The sequence below is a fragment of the Geospiza fortis genome, unplaced genomic scaffold (genome assembly GCF_000277835.1).
Source record: "Geospiza fortis unplaced genomic scaffold, GeoFor_1.0 scaffold719, whole genome shotgun sequence".
Lineage (NCBI taxonomy): Eukaryota > Metazoa > Chordata > Aves > Passeriformes > Thraupidae > Geospiza > Geospiza fortis.
This window is the reverse complement of record NW_005054451.1, coordinates 777,380-786,566: the sequence shown is the minus strand read 5'-3', so window position 1 is coordinate 786,566 and position 9,187 is coordinate 777,380. Positions and strand designations below refer to the sequence as shown.

The 9,187-nt window shown below is 45.2% G+C and overlaps 1 protein-coding gene across 1 annotated transcript in view; it reads right to left on the bottom strand.

The window, feature by feature from the left end:
* LOC102033567 (eukaryotic translation initiation factor 3 subunit A) overlaps nucleotides 1-9,187 on the bottom strand; it is a 158,430-nt gene that overhangs the window by 128,706 nt on the left and 20,537 nt on the right. The gene's annotated exons all lie outside the window — the stretch shown is intronic.

Genomic DNA, 9,187 nt, shown 5'->3' with positions numbered 1-9,187 from the left:
GGCCCGAGCGCTCCGTGCGGCTGGAGAGCTGCTTTTCATTGCTAATAGCAGGGTGTTTAATTAGGGTACAACACGCCGGCTTTCAGCTCTTAAAGCAAACAGCCCAGCGGCTTCCTTCGCCGGTATTCAAACCGCTGTGCAGATCGCCATCGAAGCTGCCCTCGGTAATTCGCACCCGCTTCCCGGAATCGCAGCGTCCGAGCGGTCAGCCTTCCTCCCCTGGGCACCGATGGCGCTGGTCTCGCTGGTCCCCGTGTGGAATACGCGGCTTTAGGGAAGGTCTGAGGGGGGAAAAACATCCAAGTGTGTGTTTGAAAACGTGCTGACTCTGGGCTAGAGTGCAAACCGAGCCCTTGCTGCTGACAGAAAGTCAGTGGAGTAAGCTTTGATGCAGCTGTGTTTGTGGTGGAGAATGGGGGAAGCCCGATGGAGAGAGACCCGGACAAAGCAGAAAGCTGTGACCGTAGGAGAATGGAGGAAAGGGAGGTTGTTTGTTTTCAAGAGTTCAGAGAATGTGGCTTTAACTCTTTGCAAGTAAAAGAGATCTACCCATGTGGATAACAAATATCCTTAACTCTACACAGACTGTACAAAGCATAAAGATTAGGCTGAAGTCCTGGACTACTCTGGGTGATGGCAGTTCCTTGGTACTGAATATCAGCTGGGGCTATATCACTTCTAATCCCCGAGTGAAAAAAAAAAAGGGTGTTTTTTTTTGTTGGTTTATCTGTTTGTTGTTGCTGTTTTGTTTTGAGTTTTTTTTGTTTGTTTTTAGTTGGGGGTTTTTGTTTGTTTGTTTTGGGTTTTTTTGTTTGTTTTTGGTTTTAGTTTTTTGGGGGTTTTTTGTTACCCAGAGGTAGAACAAGGAGCAGCAGCAGTTGGGAGTTTGAATACTCTGGAGCAGAGAGATGGGTGCTGGAGTTTTCAGTGCAGAGGGTCACACTGCTGTGCAGCAGGGAGGTGAAGAGAGCCTTGTGGAGGAACTGCTGGGACATCACCAGGAAGGTGAGAAAGGAGAGGCGACAGAAAAAGGGAACTAGGAAAGTGAGGAGTAATCCACGCTTGTGTGGTTTCCTTTTGAAAAGCTGCTCAGCTGGGTGGCAGATGGGGTCAGGAGAGCAGGACAGTCAAGGATGGAGCCAAAACATGCATGGGATAGGTTGTGGATGAGGACCCAGGGTTCATTAGTCACTGCTGTTGACTCCCAGCCACAGCAATTAGGAGGGAGAATCTGATTTTGTGTGGAAGTGTTCCCTTAAATCTCCATCAGATGGCTCCAAAGATGGTGTCAGGTCTAATTATCAAATGCAGTGGGGTTTGCATTAAATAACACTCAGTGGCTGCAGCCATCCTTGTGCTAAATACATTACGTTTTGTCTCTTGCTCTATGGGGAGTGCACCACAGGCTCTTCTAAGCTGTTAAAGTTAGATGTGTTTGGTTTTGTGATTCCTGGTCCACGTGGGTTTAATCTGTGTCCACCACACATTAGAATCGAGCTCCAGTGTGATGCTGTGGGAAGAGTTTTCTTCTGTACTTTTGTTACCTCCTTGTGGGAAGTTTGAAGATCCTTATATACATTTTAATGCAGTTGACTGTTCCTGGACACAAAAGCAAGAAAGATCAAAGAAAATCTGTCTCGGGTGTTTTCTGAGGGTTAACTGGGCTGGATTGGAGGTGTTTGCCATGAGCCTGCCCCTCCTCTCTGCTCTTTCCATTCAGCTGCTGTGCAGCACCAGCCCTGTAGCAACGCCTGAAATCCCTCAGGATAACAGCAGATCCTGTGTCCTGGATGGCACTGGCCTTCTGCAGAGCCTGTGTGAGAGGAAAACTTGTGTCCACAGCCTGTAGCTCCTGGTTTTGTTCTCCAGAGAGCTGCAGACTTGCTCTGGAAAGGCCAGGAGCTGCCTGGCCTCACTGCTACCCAGCACTGGGCATCCCATCAAAGGCTTCACAGGTAAAGTGGAAGAGTAACAGCTTCAAGACCAGCTGGGGGTGAGGGAGGTAAAAAAAAACCAAAACCAACAAAAACAAACCTCAAACTACTGCAGAAAGATGACAGGATTCAGCAAAAGCCAGCCTGACAGCAAAGCTCTTCAGTTACCTTATGTAATCATTCAACAGGACAGCTTGCCCTTTAAAGATTAACAAGTGTGAGTCTTAACAAAGACTAAACCTTAAAGGATTTTTGATTGGTTTTTTGAAGTGAGCTCCTGTGATTTCTGGCGTACCAGCACACTCCTTGTGGCACTGAGTGAGCAGAAAGATGCTTGTTCTTGGTCACTCTGGAAAGGTTATTGCACTAGACAGTGTTTGTATTGCTACTTTGACTCCTTAAATACAGGGAACTGTTTGCATTAGTAATTTAAATTCTAGGAACAGCAAAGAGCTTAATCTGAAATCTATGAAAAGTGAGATACTTTTTCCAGTCTTCTGCAGGCATTTGCAAATCAAAATATTATGGTCACCTGTTTAAACTTGTGCATGTAAGTCATGGAATCTTTTCTATAGTGATAGTCTGGCAAGAGGAGTGAACACAATATTGGAATATCATCCTCAGTTGAGGATTGAGGTGCTAGTCTTGGCAAAAAGCCAAAAAGCAAGCTACTTTTAATTAGAAACTACTTTCAGGTGTATAGGCAACTTAATTCAGCTGAAGTCAGGTAAGTCTGGGCTCATCTTCAGTGGAAATTCTGTTTGGGCAGGTTGCCGTCAGTCTGCTGACCAGTGCCTCAGGCAGATGCCATAGGACAAAACCACAACAGCTATAAAATGTCCTTTTTTTAAATTTATTTTTAATTTCAGTGCCAGTTTGACCCACCAAATATATAGATTAATTTTTACTGGAGATGAGTTGCTAAGAGTTGCATGAGGAGGAAGATAAAATTCTAAAATGCCTGTTTTCTGGACAAAACAAGTGATTCACTAAAAATGGAACAAGGTTTAGCAAAGCCTGCTGTCCAAGAGAGAAAGGGCTAACAGAACTTAAAAGTGCAGCAAGGGAGGCTTTGATTAGCAAAGTGCAGTGGAACAGTTTGTAAAATCTCCATTCTACTGTAATTAAATGCATTGATTTTAGTTAAGAGGACAACCAGACAAAGTATAGAGCATTTCGGCTCCAGCTGAAAATGGCGAAAAAAGGAAGAATTTAGTGTTTTTGTTACTCCACTTGAGTGCCTACTTCTTGCAATGCTGCAGTAAACCACAGGATGGGCACTAGTGCCCGAATGAGAGGCACATTTTGGATCTTGCATTTCACTGACCCAATGCTTTCCCTTTGTAGCCCAGCACCATTCAGCAGAACCCTTTAGCCACAGGAGGAAAACTTGCTTCATGCAGCAGCCCCTGCCAATGACAGCAGCCCAAGGACAGGGAAATGACAGAGATGTCTTTCATTTACAGCAAGACAAGCCTTCCAGTGCTCTTGGGGTCTGAGATGGCTCCTGGCTGCCCACCAGCCCACCCCAACATCCTCCTGGCCCTGCTCATGGCCTCACTGAGGTCACCAAAGTCATGACATGTCCTGGGCTGCAGTGGTGGCTGTGCCCAGTCAGGAGCAACACCACTGCACCCTGCCAGTTCTCATAAATATGGATTTTGTAAGAAAATATTAGTTTTTATAGGTAAGGCACTCTAGAGATAGCCTAAATATAATGCCAGTTATGTCCCCCTTCTGCTGAAGACCCTGCTGGCCCTGCCCATGGGCTGGGTCAGTGTCTGGAGTGCTCCTGGTGCAGGAAGGAAACAGCACTTTTCATACCTGACACTGCCCTGCTGGAGTTTTATTTTAATCCAACAACATTTGCATCCATTCAAACAGCAGCAGCCTTAAGTTCTGCTTTTTAAATACAGCCTGTCACAGTTTGTGTTCTTCTAATGTTCACTGAAAAATTTAGCTGTTTAAGGGAATGTGATTCAAACAAGGCAAAGATTGACACAGAACTCATTTGGCAACATTTTCAGGTAACCATATTTTGTGTTCATGTTTAATGATGGCAGGAGATGGAGGTTTGAGCTGTTGGATTTGGTCAGCAGGGGTTTTTGATCACTGTCAGTATTGTGTCTAAATGGATCAAGCAATAAAATAAACACACTGACATGCCTGCAAAGCTCACATCTCCCCAGCCTCTTCTCAAGCTGCCCAGCCCTGAGAATGTAACACTCACTGACAACATTACCACAATCTCAAATAATTCAAATTAATAACACAGATTGGGACGCAGCTTTAGCTGGTGCAGGGATGACTAACACTCATCCCTGTGTGAAAGTGTCTTTGTGTGGATACAATTAAAATTGTGCAACTGAAGGTATAATCACTATTTACATATTACAAGGCTGCAGAAAGGCAAATGTTGTGCCTGTCGTTGATAAAAGCCTGAAAGGACCATCTGAGAAAGCACAGGCCACATGGTATCACTTCAGTTCCTGGGAGAATCAGAGGAAATCCTTGCAGAACATCTTTCTGGGGACATGCAGAAGACAACTGGGAACAGCCAGAATGGAATTACTGAGGGTAAGCCATGCCTGGCTCACCTGCCTTCTACAATAAAACATCTTTGTGGATGAGGGAAGGAGCACTGAATGTTCTTCATCTCAGCTTTAACAAGGCTTTCAGCACTCACACGCACTGTCCTTGCACCCAGCTCAGGATGCTGCAGCCCACATAACAAAGGGGGCAGCAAACCTGGCTGGGTGTCCAGGCACAGCACTGTGGGCAGGGGCTGGGCTGGAACCATCCTGCAGGCCTGGAGCAGCCACAGGAGGACACTGAGGTGGGACCCCAGCCCTGGGGACACAGCTGGGACAGGGCTGCTGGCCAAAGGGATGGACAGGAGCCTGATGAACTCCAGAGGGAGCAGGGCAGGGCCCTGCCCAGCCAAGGAAGGAGCCCTTGCAGTGCCAGGCTGGGGGCACAAACAGGGGAAAAGGGGAGCATCAGCCAGCAGAGCCCAGGCTGTTTGAGCTGGGCACTGAACTGTTCCCAGCCTGCAGAAGGGAAGTGTCCCCCTCAGTTCACCTCATCTCTCCTGTGTGCTCTTTGGGGTTCCATTCCCCCCACACAAGGACGCAGCCAAATGTGAGTTCAGCACAGGACCAACACAGTGCCCAGGGCTGGAGCACACGCCTGGGAGGAAAGGTTGAAGGGACAGGGCTTGTCCAGCCTGGAAAAAGGAACACCTCACAGCAGTCATCCATTTCCCACTAGGAAGTTATCTGGAAAATTCCAGCTTCCCACAGTAGCACACAGTGAGCAGAGACACACAGGGCAGAAGCCAAAAGTGAAAGGTTTAAACTTTTTGAGGGCCACAAAAATGACCAGAGAGCTGGAGCATCTCCCCAGTGAGGAAAGGCTGAGAGCTGGGGTTTTTCAGCCTGGAGAACAGAAGGTTCCACAGAGCCCTAACTGTGGCCTTTGAAGGGGGCCTGTAATGTTGTCATCATATTGCAAAAGTCCCATACCTTCTTGGTGATTTCTCATGGACAGCTCCTCACAACACCGACAACAAACTCCAGCTCTCTCCTCACCCAGCTCACCCACTCTTTTGTAGCACTCATCATTACTGGACACAGCTGTGGCCTGTTAAGGGCAGGCCTGTTCCTAATCTTTGGTGATTGGTACAGCTGCAACTCCTCAGGTGTGAGACTACCTTCTGCACTATTTTCTTACATTCTATCCCACGCCACTGTAAGAAGGATGGGCACAGATTTTTTGGCAGATTTTGTTGTGATAGGAAAAGGGGTAATGGTTATAAACTGAAGAATGGTTGATTCATATTAGATACAAGAGGTTTTATAACAATGAGGGTGGAAAACACTGGCACACATTGCCCAGAGAAAGGGTGGATGCACCTTCCCTGGAAACATTCAAGCTCTGAGCAACTCGACCTAATTGAAGATGTCCCTACTCATTGCAGCTGAAGGTTGGACTGGATGTCCTTTGAGGTCCCCTTCCACCCCAAACCATTCTGTGACACTGATTTTTCACTCTGGAGCAGGCAAGCATTGGAAGAGGCTTCCTAGAACACTTGTGCAGTCCTCAGCCTTGGAGGTCTTCAAAACCACACTGGACAAACACAGTTCTAAGTACCACAGGAATTCCACAGCCAGCAGTGGAGAGAGCTCCTGGCTCCCCTTTAACAGCATCCAGTGACACAGAATGCAAGGACAGCAGGAGGTGGCTGAAGAACAGCAGCACCTCTACTCCAGATCCAGTAAGCACCATAAGTGGATGGCTGCTGGTCTCTAGTTCCATCCTTTTTGGGACTGTATAAAGAACAAAAAACACAGGGTTTTTTTCTTCTTTATGCTTGGAAAACACTACTTGTCTGAAGGAGTCCTGTGACTCAACCAGCAATGACAGGATCCAGAGACACAAAAATCAAGCCCTGAGAAGATGGCTCTCAGAGCAAGTTTTTCCCAAGAAAACTACTGGCCCTGGATAAGCCAGAAGAGGGCAGGAAAAGGACAAGAGGAGTATTACAAGTTCTGTTCACACACCAGGTTTCTCAGGGAGAAACTAGCCCAGGTCTTTTCACCTCCTTCAGCTGGTACAGAACAGATCTGAGAACAGAAAATGGTTGTTAATAGCTGTTCTGCATGAACACATGGTACAGGACTCACCAAAAAGTCAAGACACTGCAGCAGCTAATTCCTTAACTTGTTTATTTATCATTGAAGAAACACACAGCAGCAAGTTCTGTGTTGGCTTCAGTGTGACCAGATTGTTCCTTGTTGTTACTGCACCCCAGCTTTAAAGTCAACACAGCCATTACTACAAATCACTTTTTTGGAAAGGGAAAGAATTGACCCTGAAGACAAAGAATTGGGGGGAAAATTGAACAATTTCTCCAAAACCACACATTTTAAATATGACAATATTTATAAATCCTTGAAAGGCATGAATTATCCAGTAATGGAAAAAGCAGTTGTGATATTGGCAACAGAAAGTACATAGCCATATGCTTACCAAAACACAAATTGTAAAAGCTGCAAGTTTGATTTGTACACTGCAGCAGTGTGTACATTACTGGAACAATGACTGCAAAGTGGCCTCAGAGGCATTATGGATTCAAGTAAATCTACAGAAAATATCCCAGTGTAGCTAATTCACAATGTTTATTGTATTCAATTCAAATTTAAACAACTTACTGAATTTAGATAGTGATAAAATATCTCAGAAACAGTCTGCCCTCAAAAATACCTATGTAAAAGAGGGCTTTTCTACTTTTTGGCTAATTATGCAAATTCTTTTAGCTCTGCTTTTTTCAATAATTCCACTGTGTGAACAGAGGCGTTTTCAAATGCGTGTCCTGTGACAATAATCCCCCATTCCAAACTAAGAGAGACTAAAAATAAAAAGGGCAGCCTGTTTTTGGTGCGAAAGAGAAGCTGTACTGAAGACAGCTGTTGGGCTTGCTTCCTTTTATTTTAGCAACAAATGACCCATGAAATAAGCATCATTTGAAATCTCAAAACCTGGCATTCAATTTCCAACCTTCTGCTGTGAGTTTTGTGCATGATCAATCTATATGAGTAAGTAATTCATGCTTTCATGTTACTTCAAAACATTGGTTAAAGAATTCCAATTCAGAATGTTTATAAGCACAAATATAATCTGTGGATTCCATCAAATCAAAGCTAAAACATCGGTTAAACTCTGTGATTCCCACTTAACGTCGTACAGTGGTCCACCCTTCTTCGTCTGTCTCGTTTTTAGTGCGGCGTGCGGGCTCACGCTCCTTCTCTGCTTTCCAGGATCCTTTCTCCTTCTCCCCGTCCCTTTCTCTCTCTTTGGATGCTGCTGGGGGAGCAGCAGCTGGAGGAGCAGCAGGAGCAGGGCCTGAGCGCCGCGCTGGTTCCCGCTCCTCGCCGCGCTCTTCCCTCCTGTCGTCGGCGCGCCGCCACGAGCTCGCTGTGGTGTGGGGAGAAAGAAAAACAACTCAGTCACGCTCCAGCAGCAGCCTGCAAGAGTTCCAACAAACAGCCCCGACCCTGGCAGTGGGATTTACTGATCCTCAGCCCTGCCAACAGGGAATACCATAACAATGGCCAAATACAAGTTTTAATTTTATATAGCAGAACTACTCAAACCTCTTCTCGGGTTTGGGATTGTGGTGAGCAAGCCCAGCGTCATCTCTAAAACACAGTAACTACAACAAGAATGTTCTACTGATGTATGTGGTTTTATGGTGTAGAAATATATTCTTATATTAGCAGAATTAAAATAATGAAAGTGTCTCCTTAGAAATGACTGAACCCTGAAAACAGAAAAATTCTGACTTAACATCTGTGGAAAATTTCACTGTTATTAAAAGAGAGGCAATTGCTCTTCAGCCTACTGGAATCAGAGGTAAAATGGCACTGAATTACATGACTCCACTGGTAACAGCATCCACCACCCTTCACTGTTCCTTTTCACCAAAAGGATGCTAAGAGTGCCACCCTAGCTGTGTGTGAACAAAGCTGTGGCAGATGCCAAGAAGTCAAATCCCAAAACTTCTTGATACATTAAAAAAAAATCTCCACACTGAGAACACTCTGCCTTTCTGCCAGCAGCACTCCTGTGTTTGATGCCATGTTCTGTTCCAGCCTGCTCCCAAGTGCAAGAACACCCACATATTTGGGGCAGAGACAAAATGAGATTCTGAAGAATGCCAGAAATGGAAGATGTGGTGGTCCCTCCAGGCTAAATGGATTTGCTGTTAGCGTATTTTTAGAACACAGCAAAGAATTAATAAATATATGAAATTAATACAGGTCTGTCATCAAAATTAATACTATCAATAGTGCGAAACGCTCATTCAGAAATATTTCTGTCACATTTTAATGGTTTTAAGGAAAGGGTTTTAAGAAATTACTTTCTGGGATGTCTGTCTTGATAACCTGAACACAAGGACTACGTACACCCAGAACACAATCCTATGAGAAGTGCATTCTTGAAATGCTATCCTCCTACTGTAGAAATGAAATGCTACTAAGATAGAAAACAACACAACTACAAATAGTTAAGATTCCCTGAAGAATTCCCTATTGTGCCAAAGGTGCTTTTTATTATTTTGTTTATAGAAAGGCAGATTAAACACAGGCTGAAAATATAACCCATTCCCATGTGAGCCCTCCCCAGCAGCGTCAGGAAGAGGGAGGCTCTGTGCAGGATGCAGGACTTTAGGGACACCAAAAGGAACGTAC